The sequence below is a fragment of the Phocoena sinus genome, chromosome 12 (genome assembly GCF_008692025.1).
Source record: "Phocoena sinus isolate mPhoSin1 chromosome 12, mPhoSin1.pri, whole genome shotgun sequence".
Lineage (NCBI taxonomy): Eukaryota > Metazoa > Chordata > Mammalia > Artiodactyla > Phocoenidae > Phocoena > Phocoena sinus.
Window position 1 is genome coordinate 42,106,387 of NC_045774.1, and position 20,357 is coordinate 42,126,743.

The following is a 20,357-nucleotide window of genomic DNA, read 5'->3' on the forward strand; positions in this document are numbered from 1 at the left end:
GACACGGGTTCGAGCCCTGGTCCGGGAAGATCCCACATGCCAGGGAGCAACTAAGCCCGTGCGCCACAACTACTGAGCCTGCGCTCTAGAGCCCGTGAGCCACAACTACTGAGCCCACATGCCACAACTACTGAAGCCCGTGCGCCTAGAGCCCGTGCTCCGCAACAAGAGAAACCACTGCAACGAGAAGCCGGCACACTGCAGTGAATAGTAGCCCCTGCTCTCTGCAACTAGAGAAAGCCCGCGCAGCAAGGAAGACCCAATGCAGCCAAAAAAATAAAATAATAAAATAAATAAATATATAAATGCAGTATCTGTGTAGCTAGAATTAACTGGATAATAATTCAATATGACAATTGAATTTATCTTTGAGAAATAATTTTATTGTGACATATCACGAGCTATCTGGACAAAAATGGCTGAACTCAGTTGTCAATTAAGCCTTTAAGAGGAGTCTCCAGAATCCAGAGGGCATATGTGCCTCTTGGCCTCCCCCAGCTGAATACCTCCTATACTCCCCTTCATTCTGGACAGGAGGATGGATGGATGGATGGATGGATGGATGGATGGATGGATGGATAGATGGATGGATGGATGGATGGGAGCTGATCAACAGCCAGGATGGGAACTCCTGGGAGGATCTTCAGGGGAGCTTAATGATGACTGTGCTGAGCACCACACTTGCCTGTTGTCAAAGTCACTGGAGCCGTATGTCTGGTGGTGCTATGTCCCTGTCCCCACCATGAACTGCATGCTCCCCAGAATCTGGGCTACAGCTATGGAACCAGGAGTAGACTGGAGCCACAGGACAGGTTTTAGGACTGCATCTTCCCATACCTAGCTGTGTCACTTATCCTTTCTGTATCTCATTTTAAAAAGTCTGTAAAATGGCAATACTCTTTGCCTTAATCACCCTCTACCTTACAGGCTGGTTTCAAGGAACGAATGGCAAGAAAAGAATGCTGGACAAATATGAAGTATGATTATGATAAACTGTGCCTGTGCGAGAAAGAGAAATAGATGCTGAAGCAAAGGTCGAGGACAGAGAGAAGAAGAAGGAAACTAGGAGAGGGAGAGAAGAAACCACAGTTCCATAGGCACGACTCTTCCTGCAGTCACATGAAGACACCTTTCCCTATCTTTAGTCTAGTCACCCTCCTCTGAAAAATAGAAAATAATCCATTCCTGTGTTAGGAGATGATTTTACCGATATTTTTCAAGCACCAGAAGTTCAAAAACATTTTAATGTTTTTCCAGGAGAATTAATTTGCTTTTAAAATATAAATGTCCCAATCAAATCCTGGTATGGGACACAGCCAATCAAAACCTTCATTAACTGGAATGAGAGGTTGAGAACAGACTCACAAGTGAGAAGATGTGTCTTTTACACCTATCCTTCTCTTGACAACTAAGCCATTTGTGAAAACCCTGCCTTTAAGTGATGACATTGAAAGGAGGGTGCTTAGAATTTCAAAAAATGGCAAACCTTCAAGTACATTCAAAGCATCTAATTCTATGCAATGGATTAGTATGCAAATAAGGGAGCACAGCATTCTGGTCACCTTAGTAGGGTCCCTGCTACCTAAGGAAGGGAGCATTTTATTGGTTTCTATCTCCAAATGGCAGCCCGTTAAAACCTGGGCCACCTGATACTCTCCGACTAGAAAATATTGTCTGTATAAATTGATGAAACTGTGATGTTGAAATAGCACTTTTTTTTTATCATGCTAAAACACACACAACATAAAATTTACCATTTTTAAGTGTATGATTCATTGGCATTAAGTACATTCAGTGTTGTGTAAACATCACCATTAGCCATTTACAGGACTTTTTTGTCATCCCAAACAAACTCTTCACCATTAAACAATAACTCCCTGTTCTCCACCAGTCCCTGGTAACCATGATATATCACTTTTATATTCATTTAGTATGTCTGGGGATGAGAAAGTCATTTTACAAAAAGGAAAAGTGGGGGAGTTAAAAAATGGCAAAACTCTGCAGAAGTCATTATAGTGAAAATCATAAGTCTGTCCATCTTTTCCTAACACAGAATGAACATCAGAATCGGCCTGTGATGGGGAATGCTGCTGCACTCGGACAGTGAAGATGACACCCAGTCCTAGATGTGTTTGCTGAGCACTGAGGACGCTCCCACAGAGTAAGGAAGTTGCAGAATCTCCTGAGAACCCAGAGAGGGCTCAGGCAAGGCTGGTAGGTGTGGGCGTCTGCCTGGGGTCAGCAGTGGGGCAAGGCCATGGTCTCAACCTAAAACTTCACGCTAATTATCTGAACTCTGAACATTTTTCCAAAGCTAAAAATTTAATTACTACCAAAAGGGACATTATTCTATAGTTTGAAACACCTACACAGTTACCTCTTAAATAAAATTCAACCTCTAAACCAACCACAATTCGTACTTTTTTTTTTTTTTCGTACTTTTTAAAAAGCACATAAAGAAAAACGTTAATGAAGATATTAATGATCTATCTTAAATCTGGACTCACAAAGTCTCTTCTTTTGTGCTTTATTTACAGTCTTAGGCACTTAATCTAACTGGCCTCTTTCCAAGACCCAGCTTCTTCTGAAAGCACATGGATTTCCTTGTGAAGGAAATACTTACACTTAAAGCCTTTCTAGGCTCCCTTCCCCCAAGGCATTTTGCTAATGTGTACCAGAACAATCTTGAAAGGAGAAAAAAGGAAAAAGAGAATGAAGTGCTTTGTGTAGAAAAGAGTCTGCCTTTGGGCACATCTAGCACAACTGCCTCCTATCCTATTCATCTGCAACCTGGTTAAGAGAACCAGAAATAATTGACTGTGAGTGGTGCTTCCTATAATAACAGCTAACATTCATTTGAACACTTGCTATGTGCCAGGCACTATGCTACATTCTAAGGATAATCTCATTTGCTCGGCACAACTACCCGATAAGATAGGAATCATTTGTATGAATATTGCATATATTGAGGAAACTGAGGCTTTAAAGACTTTAAGCAACTTGACCAGATTCACACAGCAAATCCGTGGTTGAGCCAGAATTTGAACCCTAACTAATCTGACTCCAGGAGCCCCCCGATGACACTGATCCAACTCATGCAAAATCTCTAGGAGATGTTAACTTATACTGTACAGGTGAGAAAACTGGAGATTAGAGTAGTTAATTGATCAGCCCAAGGTTGCTGCTATTATGTGATTGAACAGAGAATCAGGCCTGGTGTTTTGGGCCCTCAAGCCCTTGTTCTTTCCAGTAAACACACATGTCCCATTCCCCGAGGCCACCTGAAAAACAGAAGAGAAACTGAACTGATGTACAACAAGAGTAGTTGAGTGGCAGCTTATCCCTCCCACTGACCTTGTACTTCTAGGAAGTCTCCAGGGTCTGATAGATCTTTGCACAAATTCCCGGCCTGCCTGCAGCCTCCTGAAGCCACTTGACACAAATTAGGTGATCAAGTTCAGTTACTGAAGGGGATGAAAATAATACAAATTGTAACGTTTGTTTACACGCTATCTGGCTCTGATAGGAGCCACCAACCAACAGGTGTTCCCCATCCATGTGAAAGAACAGAGAACATGTGAGACTAAATTTACAAGTGTTGTATGGAACGTTTTAAATGCTGTTACCCTTAAGCACTTGTTTGTTTCTCTCAGGCAAACCAACTCCATCCAAAGACTTACACTGTAATTTAGGACAGGAGGGTCTCTTTACACTCCATGAAATTCTTGCAAACTTACTTTCCAAACCAAACTGTGATGCCGAATTTTGACTGAGAAAAAATCTACAAATATGTATACATACATACATACATATATATATATATCCCAGGATGTTAATTTTTATCCATGTGACTGTTAGGAGAAAAGAATGGTTATAATCATTGAAATGAACATTACTCTCAGGGAGCTGGTCAATTAATAATTATGGAAAACCTGTGTTCAGTAAATTTTAAAGATAGTCTATGGTGATACCATTTAAAATGAGCAACTACTTTGGCAAACATGAACAATTTATGCTTATTTGTCTGGTTTTTAAAAATTAATTTTCTTGGGAATTCCCTGGCAGTCCAGTAGTTAGGACTTGGTGCTTCCACTACCCTGGTTGGGGAACTAAGATCCTGTAAGCCGCGCAGAGCGGCCAAAAAAAAATTATTTTTCTTTTCTTTCTTTAAGTTTTTAATTGAGATATAATTGACATATAATATTATATTAGTTTCAGGTGTACAACATAATGATTTGATATATGTATATACTGTGAAATGATCTCCACACTAAGTCTATTTAACATCCACATCACCAAACATAGTTACAAAAATTTTTTTCTTTCAATGAGAACTTTTAAGAATTACTCTCTTTGCAACTTTCAAATACACAATACAGTAGCTCTTGTTTCAGACTGAGATTTAAAGGCCAAGAACAGGATGTTGAGAAAGCAAGTTGACTGCCCAAACTAGATTAGTAAAAATAATTCCAGAACAGGGACATGAAGAGCTTCTCTCTTTCTCCGGTTAGCAGGGACGAGAAAAGACAGCTAGGATACCTGAAGCTTAGAACTCAGTAGGGCAACCAGAGCTTTCCTTTGAAGGAGCAGTAAACAGACAGCAGGTGAAAGTATGTCCTTATCAGAAACTGCTGTAAGGAAATGCCTTCTCATTACGCATGTCACCTAAGCCAGGCGTTTCCAATTGCCTTTCCCCTGAAAGTTTCCGCTGGTCTTATTCAGAAAGCCATTCCCTCTGGGGTAAGAGGGAAATAAAGACATCTAGAAGTGGGTCAGAAAACTGCCTCAGCCTACTTGCTATGTGTGGCCATTCTTTTGTTTTCTGGTTTATCTTCATCTTTTCCTGCCCCTCCCTTTCTTTTAGACTCTTGAGTTTGTGGAGGTTTTTTTTGTTTATTTTTTTGAGAACCACTGAGCTATTTGTTTATTTTTCATTGAACTGTAGTTGATTTACAATACTATATTAGTTTCAGGTGTACAACATAGTGATTCAATATTTTTATAGATTGTACTTCATTTAAAGTTATTATAAAATATTGGCTATATTCCCCATTCTGTACATTACATCCTTGTAGCTTATTTATTTTATACGTAGTAGTCTGTACTTCTTAATCCCATACCTCTATTTTACTCCTCCCCACTTCTCTCTCCTCAGTGGTAACCACTGGTTTGTTCTCTACACCTCAGAGCATGTTTGTTTTGTTATATTCGTTCATTTGTTTTCTTTTTTAGATTCCACATATAAGTGCTAACATACAGTGTTTTTCTCTGATTTATTTCACAAGCATAATTACCTCCAGGTCCATCCATGTTTGTGCTCTTGAAACTGCTCACTCAGACATCACCCATGATGTTGTCTCCATCTCATTCTTTCTCTTTGACGTTCTGCTCTATTTGACTGTGCTGATCACTGTTTTATTCTGCAGTGCAGGTAGAACCCCAAAGCATCTGCCAGGAAGCTCCTTCCCAAATGAGAAGGGGCCAAAGGCTGGCCTTTAGACAGAATACCAGAGGTCAGTGTGGTCAAGGTCAAGGCCAGGAATTCAGATTGTTGGAATAGAGAAAGTGGGAAGGACAAGTGGAAAGTTGGAAATAACAGAGCTCAGGCTCACTGGAGACCACTGGGATAAGTCAGTGCCCGAAGTAGAATAACTAGGAACAAGAGGGAGTCTTGTGCCAGCTGTTGTGCATAGTGCGGGTGGGGATGCAGGCAGAGTGGAGCTGTAAATGAGACTCCTACAAAAAGGCCCGTAACTCTAGCCCGCAGGGCCAAAGGGCTTTGGAGGTAGAGGCCGAGGCTCTGGGTCCATCCCTCTGGTTCATAGGATGATGAAAGCCCTGCTGAGCAGGACACAGGGGTTCAGTCCTACTGCCTAATCCCGCCCACCGGAACTCACCTTTTAGATTCTGTACATTATGTTCATTATTGTCTCATCCTACCCCTTTGACCTTTGGCCTTCCTTATCTTCATCATCTCTCTTCATCCTGACTTCATCTTTGTTTCTCTGTAGATCCTCTCTTCCTTCAGCATCCCCGCCTTCCTTGTTCACTGTGTTCTGGGGTGTCTACATTCCAATTCTCTGTCTTGAACAGCCCCCCAGACCTTGCCTGCGGATATCCCACTGTCACTTTATGGGCTCATCCTGGACAGTCAGCTCTCACAGCAGAAACTTCTAACAGGAGTGCCACAGTTGGACTGAACTAGAACACTCTCCTCCCAACTTTTGGATTCAAGGGATGGGGTTTTTCTGGTCCATGTTCTGGAGGCTCATGGTCCTTTTAACCCAGAATACAATCACTATATTGGAGTCAGCACTACTCTTAAGGGATCCTATCTGCCAGGGAATTGCTAGACCTTGTACTCACTCACCCTGAGGAGGCAGAGTAGGGCTACTCAGTTCTGGGACCTCTGCAGGTGGCCGATGTCACTTGCCCAGCAGTTCCTGCCCGCTAGGTTGCGAAGAGCACTTTATTTCTTTGATCCTCTACGTCCTGAACTCACAATCGGGGTATTCACAGATTGATCAGTTCTCATTTATCCAAAATCCCCTGACCCCTTCTTGTTTACCTAACATGGGACTTTGGAATTTCTTTGTCCCCTTCTGGCAAAACTCATTTCTGCATAATTCTTTCAGCACAGAGGTCTAGAAAGGTTTTACAAGTTTTCACTTTGAAATCTATGCAAGAAATATTACTCTTAAGACACTTGGAAAAATCTTCCAGAAAGAGTGAAATATTAACTATATCGGATATTTATGTGTCCTTCAATGTAGAATGAAGACTGCCTAGTACAAACAGTGCTTTCTCCCATGTCTTTTCTTTTTCAATAAACTTGAATTCCCTTGTAGCTTCTTTTTTTTTTTTTGGCCACACTGCACGGCACGTGAGATCTCAGTTCCCAGCCCAGGGACTGAACCTACACCCCCTGCAGTGGAAGTACGGAGTCTTAACTGCTGGATTGCCAGATAAGTCCCCACTTTAGCTTCTTTTTTTTTTTTTAATTAATTAATTTAAAAATTTTAGGTTTATTTATCTATCCTCCCCCCTTATTATTTTATTTTATTTTATTTTTTTGGCTGCTTTGCGTCTCCGTTGCCGTGTGCAGGCTTCTCTCTAGTTGTGGCGAGCAGGGGCTACTCTTCGTTGCCGTGCACTGGCTTCTCATTGCGGTGGCTTCTCTTGTTGTGGAGCACGGGCTTTAGGCACACGGACTTCAGTAGTTGCGGCGTGCAGGCTCACTAGTTGTGGCACATGGGCTTAGTTGCTCCACGGCATGTGGGGTCCTCCTGGACCAGGGCTCGAACACATGTCCCCTGAATTGGTAGGCAGATTCTTATTTTTAAATTTTTTTTAATTTATTTTTTTATACAGCAGGTTCTTATTAGTCATCCGTTTTATACACACCAGTATATACATGTCAATCCCAATCTCCCAGTTCATCCCACCCCCACCCCCCACCGCTTTCCCCCCTTGGTGTCCATGCGTTTGTTCTCTACATCTGTGTCTCAATTTCTGTCCTGCAAACCAGTTCATCTGTACCATTTTTCTAGGTTCCACATATATGCGTTAATATACGATATTTGTTTTTCTCTTTCTGACTTACTTCATTCTGATTCTCCCAATCCAAAACATGGTATATCTCTCCATCTGTTTGTATCATCTTTGATTTCTTTCATCGGTGTCTTATAGTTTTCTGCATACAGGTCTTTTGTCTCCCTAGGTAGGTTTATTCCTAGGTATTTTATTCTTTTTGTTGCAGTGGTAACTGGGAGTGTTTCCTTAATTTCTCTTTCAGATTTTTCATCATTAGTGTATAGGAATGCAAGAGATTTCTGTGTATTAATTTTGTATCCTGCAACTTTACCAAATTCATTGATTAGCTCTAGTAGTTTTCTGGTGGCATCTATAGGATTCTCTATGTATAGTATCATGTCATCTGCAAACAGTGACAGTTTTACTTCTTTTCCAATTCGTATTCCTTTTATTTCTTTTTCTTCTCTGATTGCCATGGCTAGGACTTCCAAAACTATGTTGAATAATAGTGGTGAGAGTGGACATCCTTGTCTTGTTCCTGATCTTAGAGGAAATGCTTTCAGTTTTTCACCATTGAGAATGATGTTTGCTGTGTGTTTGTCATATATGGCCTTTATCATGTTGAGGTAAGTTCCCTTTATGCCCAATTTCTGGAGAGTTTTTATCATAAATGGGTGTTGAATTTTGTCAAAAGCTTTCTCAGCATCTATTGAGATGATCATATGGTTTTTATCCTTCAATTTGTTAATATGGTGTATCACATTGATTGATTTGTGTATATTGAAGAATCCTTGCATCCCTGGGATAAACCCCACTTGATCATGGTGTATGATCCTTCTAACGTGCTGTTGGATTCTGTTTGTTAGTATTTTGTTGAGGATTTTTGCATCTATATTCATCAGTGATATTGGTCTGTAATTTTCTTTTTTCTGGTTTTGGCATCAGGGTGATGGTGACCTCATAGAATAAATTTGGGAGTGTTCCTTCCTCTGCAGTTTTTTGGAAGAGTTTGAGAAGGATGGGTGTTAGCTCTTGTCTAAATGTTTGATAGAATTCACCTGTGAAGCCCTCTGGTCCTGGCTTTGGTAGGCAGATTCTTAACCACTGCGCCACCAGGGAAGTCCTGTAGCTTCTTATTTGCCTTAATATCCAAACTTGGGAAAGGTTTGTGATTTTGAAATGCAGAGCCTTTCTGAAAATTGGGTGAAGATATTACAGTTTTACAACTTGTCCTAGGGAATAAAAGATTATGAGAACATTAAATCCAGAGTTGTAGGGATTGGTGCACTTTGCAAAGAATGGTGACTAGCATTGAAATGATAGTTATGGCTCACTGAGTTATTTTGATACCTGCAAAAATTACCCTGGGAGCCTCTAATACATTACTTATTCTGTTTGCTATTTCTCACTAACTATAGGCCTCAAAAGTTTACAATTCAAATACTGTAAGGTTTAATGTATGAAGATTGGAGTAAGCCAAGGAGGACTTGCTGTGACTTGTAATGAAATGCTGAAGAATTTGTGCCATTTGAGAAGTCTTAGAATATTCCTGTTATTTTCTATAATAATTTGTATTCATGGCACACTTTACATTATAGATGGAGTTGAGACCCCTGTATACCATTTCCTTCCCTTCCACCCCAGAAATACATACTACAATGAATCTGATATTTAACATTCCTGTGCATGGTTTACATTTGTATTATATATTAATTCATCTATAAAAATACATATAATATTGCTTTCCATGTTTTGAAATTCTCTCAAAATATAACATACTATATAAATCCTCTTTCAACTTGCATTTTTTTTTTTGCTTAACATTCTTTTAAGATTTAGTGTATTGATTCATGTAACTCCAGTTTATTTATTGAAATTTCTATATAGTATTCTTTTGTATGAATAGATCTCAAATTATTTATCCATATTTCCTGTTGATGAATATTTAGATTGTTTTGATGTTTCTCATCATTACAAACAGTGTTGAGATGAACATCTCTGGATATGTTTTCTTGTGCATGTTTGTAAGGATTATTTAAGGTAAATACTTAGGAGTCAAAGTATTCTGGATCTTAAGCTTTTTTTTTTAACTTTACTAGACAACTTTTCTATCAGGAAAGTTTTTGATTACAGGATACAGAAAAGCTCACCAACAGTTGTTTGTGAAATAAAGATTTAATTATCTAACATTGTCAACAAAGGACCCAGTCACTTTCAATCCTTCAACTCTTACTACCTTAGTGTGATGGCTTTGGTCCTCTTGATTGTCACCTCATGATCACAAAATGGCTTCCACAACTCCAGGCATCACAGTCTCATTCCAGTGTCCCAAACAAGAGAAAAGAGTATGTAGAAAAGGGGGCTTCTTTTTTTTTTTTAGGGAGGACAAACCTTCCTATTTTTCTAAGGGTAGACCACTACTGACTTAGGATGGGGACATGTTTGAAGAATAAAGGGAACCCCCCCACCTCTACCCCCACCCTTGGGGACTCTCGTGTCCTAGCAACCAGAAGTTCTTCATCAGACTTCCCTTTACATCCCATTGGCCAGAATGGGGTTGCAGCCTCTTGGTGTCAAGGAAATGGGAAAACATATCTAGCAAAATGTTATAGGATGGTTATGATTGGCTCCAACCAGACATGATTCATACACTGAGCCTAAGGACATTGCTGTTCTAAAAATATTGGGGTTTGGTAAACAAGGAAGAAGAATGGAATGTCTAATCTTTAGGCGATTGGCCACTTCCATACTTTGCAAAGACGTTGTACCAGTTGACACTCCCAGGATCAGTATATGAGCATTCCTTTTGTGCCATGTCCTTGGCAATACTTGGTATTTTTTTAATTTCAGTTTTCTTGAGGTATAACTAACAAAATTATAAGATATTTAAAGTGTACGTCATGGTGATTTGACATACATATACCTTGTAAAAGGATTCCTCCCTTCTAGCTAATTAACACATCCAATGCCTCACCTGTTTATCACATGTTTATCTTTTATTTGATGAGAACATTTAAGTTCTATTCTCTTACCAAATTTCAATTATACAGTATAGTGTCAGCAACTGTAGTCACCATGTTTTACATTAGAGTCTCAGACCTTATTCATCTTTATAGCTGAAGGTTTGTACTCTTCTACCATCCTCTCCCTATTTCCTCCACCTCCTGCCCCCCACCAGTTCAAGCAACCACTTTCTACTCTGTTTCTATGAGTTATGACTTTTTAAAAGAAAGATTCCATGTGTAAGTGATATCATGCAGAATTTGTCTTACTCTGTCTGACTTATTTCACTTTGCATAATACCCTCAAGTTTCATCCATGTTGTTACAAATGACAGGATTTCCTTCCTTCTCGTGGCTGAATAATATTCCATTGTAAATATAAACCACATCTTTTATACATTCATCTGTTGATAGGCATCTAGGTTGTTTCTGAACGTTGGCTATTATGAATAATGCTGCAATTAACATGTGAGTGTAGATATCTTCAAGATCCTGTTTTAATTTGCTTTAGATATATACCCAGAAGTGGAATTGCTGGATCATATGGTAGTTTTATTTTTAAATTTTGGGGGAACCTCCATACTCTTTTCCCCAGTGGGTGCACCAATTTACGTTCCCACCAACAGTGCACAAGTGTTCCCTTTTCTCCACATCCTCGCCATTTGTTATCTCTGTCTTCTTTTTTTTTTTTTTTTTTTTTTGCGGTATGCGGGCCTCTCGCTGTTGTGGCCTCTCCCATTGCAGAGCACAGGCTCCGGACGCGCAGGCTCAGAGGCCATAGCTCACGGGTCCAGCCGCTCCATGGCATGTGGGATCTTCCCAGACCGGGGCACGAAGCCGTGTCCCCTGCATCGGCAGGTGGACTCTCAACCACTGCGCCACCAGGGAAGCCTCAGCATTAAGTTTTTCATTGTAAATATTTTCAGTTTTTTTATCTGCTATATCCTTTTCACTGCAAACTCTATTTCTACTTTCTCTCTTTTTTCTTAATAAATATTGCCAGGGATTTGTCTACATTATTAGTCCTTTTAAAGAAACAGCTTTGGTTGTATTGATAATCTTTATTGTATCTTTGTTTTCTGTTTTCTTAGTTTTTGCTCATACCTTTGTTAGTTCTTTCCTCCTGTTTTCTCGGGGTATATTTTGATGCTAACTTCTCGAACAGGAAATTTAATTCATTAATTTTCTGTGTTTTCTTCTAATATAGGAGCTGAGAAAGCAAATGCAGAGCCTCCACCCCTACCCATTTTCCTGCCACGGGCCCCAACTCCATGTTTCCAGGACTCACTCATGACCTTCTGTACTGACAGCCCCACAGGGGAAGCTGAAGCCAGACTATAACCCAGAGAGTCTGTTCAGCTGATCTCCAAGGAGCGGCAAACCGTCTTCTCCATACACAGCTAGGCTTGCGTTTTAAAGTCCAAAACCCAAAACCAGGTTTGTCAAAAGTGAACACTGTATTAAGATACACACACACACATATATATCTACCTATATATGTATGTGTGTGTATGTATGTATCTACCTATATATGTATGTGTGTGTATATATGTGAAAAAATCATAAAGCAAAGCAAAAGAATGATTAGTTCAAAGGTCAGTACAGCTGTTCCCTCTGGGAAGAAGGGAGGAGACGATGTAAAAGATGCAGGGAGATTAATTGATAGAACAAGTGATTAAATATAAGAGGTAACAGAATCAAGGCCAAAATGAAAGAGTTAATCTTTGAGAAAAGCAGGGAAACTTTATTTTCTATAAATAATGATGGGAAGGATGTCTTTTAAAGTTGGGAATGTGAGGGAGAAGATTGAAGAACTTCGCATCAATCATTTCGGGAAAGTGGAATAAAGGTCATCTGCTAATAGGCCAGGGAGCAGTGGGGGGTTGGGTGTCAGGCTCCAGTGTCTGGAACATTTTCTTGCTCAATAAATGTAGGTTGAATAAATGCTGAATACGAGTTTTTAAAATATTGGAATAAACACTGTTGGTCATTTGCTAGGAAGTAAACCATGAAAGAATATAAGAAGAAAAGAATACTTGGACAGCTCTGCAGGTTCAAGTGAGGTTAGGTAGCATGAAACTATTGTAGTAAAGCCAACTGGCAACCCAAGAGCTCTGGAGAAGAAAGAAAATGGTGGGCTTGGGAAGGAAGGAGTAACAAAAGGGATGCATTGTAGGGGGTTAGTAAAAGCATAACAGAAATAGCGAGTCATGGGACCAAGCTGGCTAACAAGGGAAATGAAGCAAGGAGGGAAATGAAACCAGGCAGGGAGGAAGAGAAGGGTTGAGGGACTAAAGTTCCCTCCACTGAAGTTTCTCTACTGGCTCATTCCCATCACCATACAAACTTGCCGTTATTTCTCTCATCTTTAAACCAAACCAAACAAAGCCCTACTCTTAACCTCAATTCCCCTGTCGGCTTCCGCCCCATTTCTCTGCTCTACTTTGCAGAGGACGTCCTTCAAAGAGTCTCTTATACTCACTGTCTCAAATTTCCCTCCTCCAGTTCTCTCCTAAACCCACTCCAAGGAGGCTTCGCTTCACGGACCTCCACTGAACCCACGCTGGTCAAGGTCACCAGTGACCTCCATTTCGCTAAATAGAGTGATCAATTCTCAGTTCTCATTTTACCAGAGCTATCAGCAGCATTAGACACAGCTGATCACTTCCTGCTGCCTAAAACAATTTCTTCACTTGGCTTCTAGGGCGCCACACCCTTGGCTTTTCTCCTTTGTCTCTGGCTGCTCATTCCTAACTCTTTTTTGTTGGTCCTCCTCTTTCCCCTGACCTTTCAACCCTGGAGTATCTTAACGCTGAATCCTTGTTCTTTGTCTCTTCACCGTCTATACTCACTCCTCGGCATTACTATCTTGTTCTAAGCCTTTAAATGCCATCTATGCCTTCCAAATCTATATCTCCAGGCCAGAACAGTCTCCTAAAATTCAGACTCATACATCCATCTCCTACTCGACATAATGGATACCTGAAGTTCAGTTTGTCCAGAACTGACCTTCTGACTGTCCCACCCTTCCCTTCCCCTGCATCTGCTCCACCCAGAGTCTTCTACTTCTCAAGTGATGTCAAATCCATCCTTCCATTTGTTCAAACCAAAAGTCTTAGTGTCAGCCTTTACTCCTTTCTCTGACACTGCATGTTCAATCAATTGGCACCTCCTGTAGGTGCTTTCAAAATATATCTAGAATCCAGCCATTTCTCACTACATCTGTTACTGTTACTCTGAGCCATCACATTTCACCTAGGTAAATAGACTACAATATCTAGAATAGTTTTGCCTTGCTTGTACCTTTTCACTTCCCATCAGCTCCCCACAACTGAATCTATTCTCAACATACCAAAGTGGTCCTTTTAAAAGTATATTAGGGACTTCCCTGGTGGCGCAGTGGTTGAGAATCCACCTGCCAATGCAGGGGACACGGGCTCGAGCCCTGGTCCAAGAAGATCCCACGTGCCGCGGAGCAACTAAGCCCGCACGCTGCAACGAAGACCCAACGCAGCCAAAACTAAATAAATAAAATAAATGAAAAAAAAAAAAGGCACATTAGATCCCACATTCCTCTCTTCTAAAACCTCTAATAGCATTCCATCACACTCAGAGTAAAAGCCAGAGTCCCCCCAGTGGCCTACATCATCCTCCACAATCTGCTCTAAAACTACCCGGCCCGGAGCATCCCACTCTCCTTGTCTCTCACTTTCTCTGCTCTGTCCACTGGACTCCTTGCTCTTCCTAGGACACCCCCAGCCTGCTCCTTACTTCGGGCCTTTGCAGTGGCTCTTCCATGGCCTCAAATGCTCTTCTCCTAGATGACATATGGCTGAAGGCTGACTCCCTCACCACATTCATGTCTTTGCTCAAATGTCAATGTTTGATCTAAAATCACATCAGTGGTATGCTGGTAAACGTTTATCAGCTGCCCGTCTGAGAAAAAGAAGCTGCACTTCGTAAGATCTGCACATTTCCACGGTGCGAATACTTTGCCGTTTCAGGTTACCAACGTGATGTCACTGAACTGATGCTGATGAACATGGAGCTGGAGAAGAGATGCCACAGTCAGCTCCTGGAAGCCGATTTTCCAGAGCACGCATTACCGCCGCCAATTTTCCAGAGCACGCATCACCGCCTTGCATAGCACGTTACCTATCCCCAAGTATTGTGTATGATCTGCCTCCTTCCCACCATGCCCCCAGGGTTTTTTGTCAGTTGTGTTCTTGACGTCCTGTAAGAGTGATGCGGAGCACAGAGTAGGCTGTCAATACCTCGTTAAATGAATGAACGAATTTCCCAATGAGGGTGATACAGTGCAGATAAGCTAATATTGATTGACTAGGAGAATGTTCAGGCCGAGAGCTGTGGTCAGAGGGCTTTAGGAGGTTGAATAGCAGCCCCTTGTTTTGAAGCTCTATACTTAACTTAAAGAGCATTATTTCAGACTGTTATTATTATGGGTTTGAATAAAAAGAATAATGTGCATTGAAAACTAACAAAGGAATTTATAGGTGTGCACTCATTAAAAAGAGAGAGACAGAATTCTTGATAGTTTTAGGAATTCTTTGCTGTCACTCTTCTTTAAATAATCTGCCCTAGAGACTTTCTTTTATTCAGTGAATGTGTCAGTGTGACACATTCTTCACATCCTGATCCAGGGCTTTGAACATCTGGATTTTTCTCCTCTTGCAAAAGTATGCCCTCTTACAATTTAGAAATTCCGTTTACATTGAAGCTTCAAATAAAACTTTTTTCTTAATATACCACAGAAATCTATTTCTTCTCCATACATTCACTGACATAGGACCATGTCAGTGAGTGTGTCGTTTTTATGAGCTCGAAGACTAATCATTAATTAACCGTGCTGCCTTTCTGAAAGTGGTGTACTGTTCTCACACTTGGATATAATCAGCCTCTGCCTACACTGCCTTCAATCTGAAAGCTACTTAGCCTATTAACAGCAGTCTCAAGCCTTTATAGGCACATTTTCTACAGCAAGTTGTTCTCATTTATCCAGTTTTTTCAAAGGATATCTTCCATGAATGACATAAAGGTTGAGTGCCATTTAATATTCTCCTCTGACACGTAGTTGGATTTGCTGTTTAGGTACAGGGTGGCCAGGATGGGAAATATTGATGTTATACTTACGTTTTTCTACTTAAAATTTAAAAAAACAATTCATGCCCAATGTAAATTTCCAAAATCAGAAATGAAAGGAAGACCGGAATACAGATGATAAGTGTAAGTGCTGGTTCTTGGCACTGACAATGAGTGCAGACCTCTATAACTATCTCCCGAAGGACATTATAGTCAAGATCTCCTGGAGAATCATTTTCTGCACTGTTTATTTTGGCCTTGCGAGAGCTGTGGCATGCCGAGTGTGGGCTGCGGTGGGGTGGCTGCCGTCAGCAATGTGGCTGCTGTGAATTCCTTCCCTAACTTGGAATTTTCATCATCCAGGGCTGGCCCACGGCAAGGCCTCCTCAGTGCATCCAGGATGAAGGTCTTGCCCTCTAATGCGCTATCCTGTGCCCTTCGCCCTGATGGTTGCCAGATGTTTCCCTGTGGCTCACTATCCGTCTCACATGTCCCTACCCTGCTAGTCCTGCCTATTGCTTCCTGATAAGCTTTCCTTCTCCAAGTAGGGACTCTGCTGATCTGAGCCACGCTGATGACACCCAGGCCACAGCTTCAGTTCTGCCTGACGATTCCATGCTGCCTCTGGCCAGCCACCACCCCAGAATTTGTCTTAGTCACACTAGGGACCAAGCCACAGATGCCACTGGATCAGTCCAAACTGATCCCCCGTGCCCTTTCCTAGGAAAAAACCTTAAGGTCCTTGCGTTAGTAATACATTCATTCAACAGCTATTAATTTGATCGCCTCATCCTGGCACCTGCCCTCATGAAGCGTATGTGGGAAGTCAGGAGATTAATGGTTAAAAAATAAATTAAACTGTAGAGACTGCTGAATGCTATAAAGCAAATACGGCAAGGAGAAGGTGTAAGTGGGAGAGGGGGGCTCTCAGAGAACATGAGGATGGGAGTCAGGAGTTCAGTTAGAACACAGGGTCCCCAGATTCAAATGCAGTGTGTGCCTCGAAACCAAGAACGACAGCAATTCTCGGTACAGTGAAATCCTACTGCACATACGTCAGGCTTTTGTTCACGAAAACAGTCAAATGAGAAGATAGAAATGGTGAGAGGTAAAGTACAGTGTAAATGTTAAATTAAGATGAGCAAAGGAACACACTAAATTCTAAGGGGAGACATATATACGAAAAACCACAGCTTCAGGTTAGGGATTCTAATGACCAAAGCCTCGCTGGTTCCCCAGGTGAGGTGGATGTAAGCGTACACAACCATCAGAGGCATAACTCTGCCATCACCTGTGTCGGAACAGAATGTGCGTGACGTCTGCTTGCGGCGGGAAGCCGTCCTGCTCCCAGCCCCTAGGCTAGTCTGTAGCACACGTGGTCCTGCTGTATGTCACTTGACTCTGTTGCACTCAGAAACAGGAGCCAGGAGCATGTACCTGATCCTAGGACAGCCGATCCAGAGGCTGACCAGTGGCCTGTGAGCCAACTCAAGGCAATAAGCTCTACGCCAGCAAGGTGCGTGCTCTCTCTTTCTGCTACTAGGAAATATGGTAGCAGGAGGAAAAGCAAGAAAGCAGAGACCGAGAGAGAGGCTGAAGCACATTAACGCTGACCACTGGAGAGACCATCCTTCCTCAGCTGTGGTGAGTAGGTATTAGTAGTATCTGCCCACTCCTCCCCTCCCCTGTCTCCCTGCCAGCCCTTCAGCGGCTCTGACTGACGCCAGCCGCCAGTGTCCTTGTCTCCCAGCCTAAAGGTCTTATTTCCAGAACCTGTAGCAGGCTGGAAGTATGAGTGAATTAGCACCTCTTAGGACCAGTCCTCAATCAGTGGCTCACCGGAGTTGCTCTATAAGTACTACCGCAGCTCAGTCACCTCTTGGCTTGCGTAAAGCTTTAGTCACCCACCGTGATCGTGCTTAATCACACATCCTTTATTGCCTGCCTGCTACTCTATCCTCTTCCTTACTCCCCCCACGAGTATTTCCCGCACTTCCCAAATAAGGTAGTTGCACTTTAATTCTTGTCTAAGACTTACTTCCCTTAGGAGGCAAGAAGATGATTTAGGCCCTGAAGCAACTCAGATCTTGAGCACCAGTTGCTAACTCACTCCTGAAAAGCTGTGGCGGTGTCTTGGTTTTCACTTTTTCCTTTTTCCAGGCAGATCCCTATGCGGCAGGTGTCCTTTACTAGTGACCAGAAGGGCCTAAATTCTCAAGGCAGGAAACAGGTGTCTGGGGAAGGAAGAAGTTGGTGGTTTCTCAGAGATAGAACCATATCCTTCTTTAGGAAGTATTTTTGGTAGCTACTTGTTTCATGCTGGGATGTTCTATCAAAGCAAAGGCAGGCTCCTAGTCAAAATATTTAATTAGGGCTTCACAATGCCCTGTCTTTGTGACTATCCTATGATTTACTGCCATATGAGCATGACAGCATTAAAGATAAGAGGTGACTGTCTAGTACCATCTGTTCATGACACTGTTTTGGGGGAAAAAGCTACTATCCTATGACATTGGGGAATTCTTTGGGAATAATACATGGTTGGTTGTGGAATGCTTATCTAATAGTCACTACTGAAAGAGGGCCGGAGAACCAGGTGATTCTATTATATTCATTCTGAAGAGAAAACTTGTCTCCACAACTTGAATCTAGACCCATTTGTGTGTGTGTGTGTGTGTGTGTGCACGCATGCATGTGCGTGCACACGTGTATAGAGAGTGGTTACATTATAATACAGTCATATAATAAATATATAATAAAATGTTAGTTCAGGATTCCAGGAAAAATGCAGAAGACCTTGAAATGGGTAAAAATGACCTCTGAGTGTCTCGTGTAGCCCGCTCTTCCAGCTTATCTCCACCTTTCATGGTCTTTGAGGTATTTTGTACTCTAGGTTGTAGAAAATAATAATAGTGGAAATGACTGGTGTCCACAGAAATGCAAATGAACGGTGTCAGATGTAATTCACCGTCACCTGGTGGATCTTGACCAGTTTTGCAGGCATGTTAAGTTCACCTCAGCTTTTCAGATTGCCTCTATATGTATGGTACTTTGAATTCTCCTTTGAACTAGTTGTAATATCTTACTGGTTCCATCTTTGGTTAATTAGTCAAATAAAATCTTTTACTTGTATTCATTTTATAATAACATAAGAGTCATGATTTTACCCTTTAAAAAATCGCCCTTTGACAACGACATATAGGTAAGGGAAAAAAACCAAGTTGTGCGTTAGCATGAATTGTGAGATCAAGCTTCAAAGTGTAGGGGTTTGTCTGGAAATTGTTGGGAAGTAAGTTGAGAACCAGAGGAACATCTTTAGGGTGAAGACTGTGAGACTCCTCACGGGAAGGTGGCCTGATGTGGAGTTAAGCATGTAGGCCTGGGAATGAAGCAGAGATATGTCCAAGTTCGGATCCTACAACTTACTAGCTTTATGGCTTTGGGCAAAACTCTTAACCCTTCCACACAGCAGTTTTCCTATTTGTAAATCAGCAGTATCTTAGGGTTCTTGAAGGATTCATTGGTGCACCTTACACCTTTCGTTGTGCCCTCACACACGAATATGTGGTAACTAGCTATAACGAAATATATTACCATGTGAACGGTCAGAATGTTACAAGAATAAAAGTGGTTGAGAGTAACATGTGGGAAGGCTCTTCCTGGGCTGGGCCGGTCAGGGCCAGTCATGGCCAAGGAGATGCAGGGGAGCTGTGTGCTGGTGGGCTGAGAGGCGGTGGGCTGGATAGAGGGAAGTCACCAGTTACGAGGTGAGCAGTTGGGAGGCTTTGGAGGAAAATGAAGTAGCCAGTGTTCTTCCTTCCTCTAGAGACGCCAGTACTGGAGCTTCTAACACAGATTGCAAGGTCTATAAAGCCAGACTCCGAATTCAGTCAGAAAAGCCACACAGAGCAGGAAACTGAAAGAGTTCCATGCTTGGGTTTTGCATCAATCTAGAGTTCTTGCCAGGAGACCAGGAGAGGCAAAGATAGGAAGCAGAAGCAGAGCCCGAAGGCTAGACCTAAGAGTTCATGGTGTCAGAATTAGGGGGCTGGCCCAGTCCCTGTCCTGCAGCCACAGGTGAGTGGCAAGTCTTCATCCTTTCATTGTAAACTGTGAGTGTTGGACTCTGATTCCCTAAGGCTCCCCAGCCCAAAGATGAGTAAAAGCGGCATGCACCCCACGCATGCATAAATGTGTACACACACACACACTCACACACACTCACACACAGTGCTTCTGAAAGTGCCAGTGAGGGGCAGCCAAGAGGCAAATTACACCTGATAGGAGCAGCGGTGGCGGCAGCAGCTGACTTTTGAAGCCCAGAGTCAGGGCTCCCGTTGCTCCATTTCTTCTCTTCATAGGGTTTTGGGGAAGCACAGATCACTCACAAAAGAGGAAGGCATGAAAATATAAACAAGAGGCCTCTTACTGAGCAAATGACAGAAGTCCCTAGGACACCATCACTGTTTCATTCCTGGGTGCTTTTTTCATTAGATATATTCACCCTTCTCCTTTGTCTGTCTTTCTTTCATTTACAGAAAGGTTGAAAAATTCACATGCAACAGTCCATACAACCCCCAAAACAGAGTTCTCTGTTTAGCTGGGCAAATCCTCCTCTTAGCCTCCCTTGAAAGTATTTGGGGGAAGGGACATCACCTCGCATCTGCTCTGAGCCTGTTCCACACTGCAGTTGCTTCTCTCGTTCTTACTGGGGCGGCTGGT

The 20,357-nt window shown here is 42.0% G+C and overlaps 1 protein-coding gene across 6 annotated transcripts in view; it reads left to right on the forward strand.

The window, feature by feature from the left end:
* Positions 1-18,766, forward strand: part of MCM9 (minichromosome maintenance 9 homologous recombination repair factor) — a 127,070-nt gene extending 108,304 nt beyond the window's left edge. For all 6 annotated transcript variants that reach the window (XR_004352471.1, XR_004352475.1, XR_004352473.1 and 3 more), the window contains 3 exons: positions 2,054-2,214; positions 11,743-11,972; positions 14,540-18,766. The gene's annotated coding sequence lies outside the window, so the exon portion shown is untranslated. The remainder of the gene's footprint in view (positions 1-2,053; positions 2,215-11,742; positions 11,973-14,539) is intronic.
* The last annotated feature ends 1,591 nt before the right edge of the window (positions 18,767-20,357 follow it).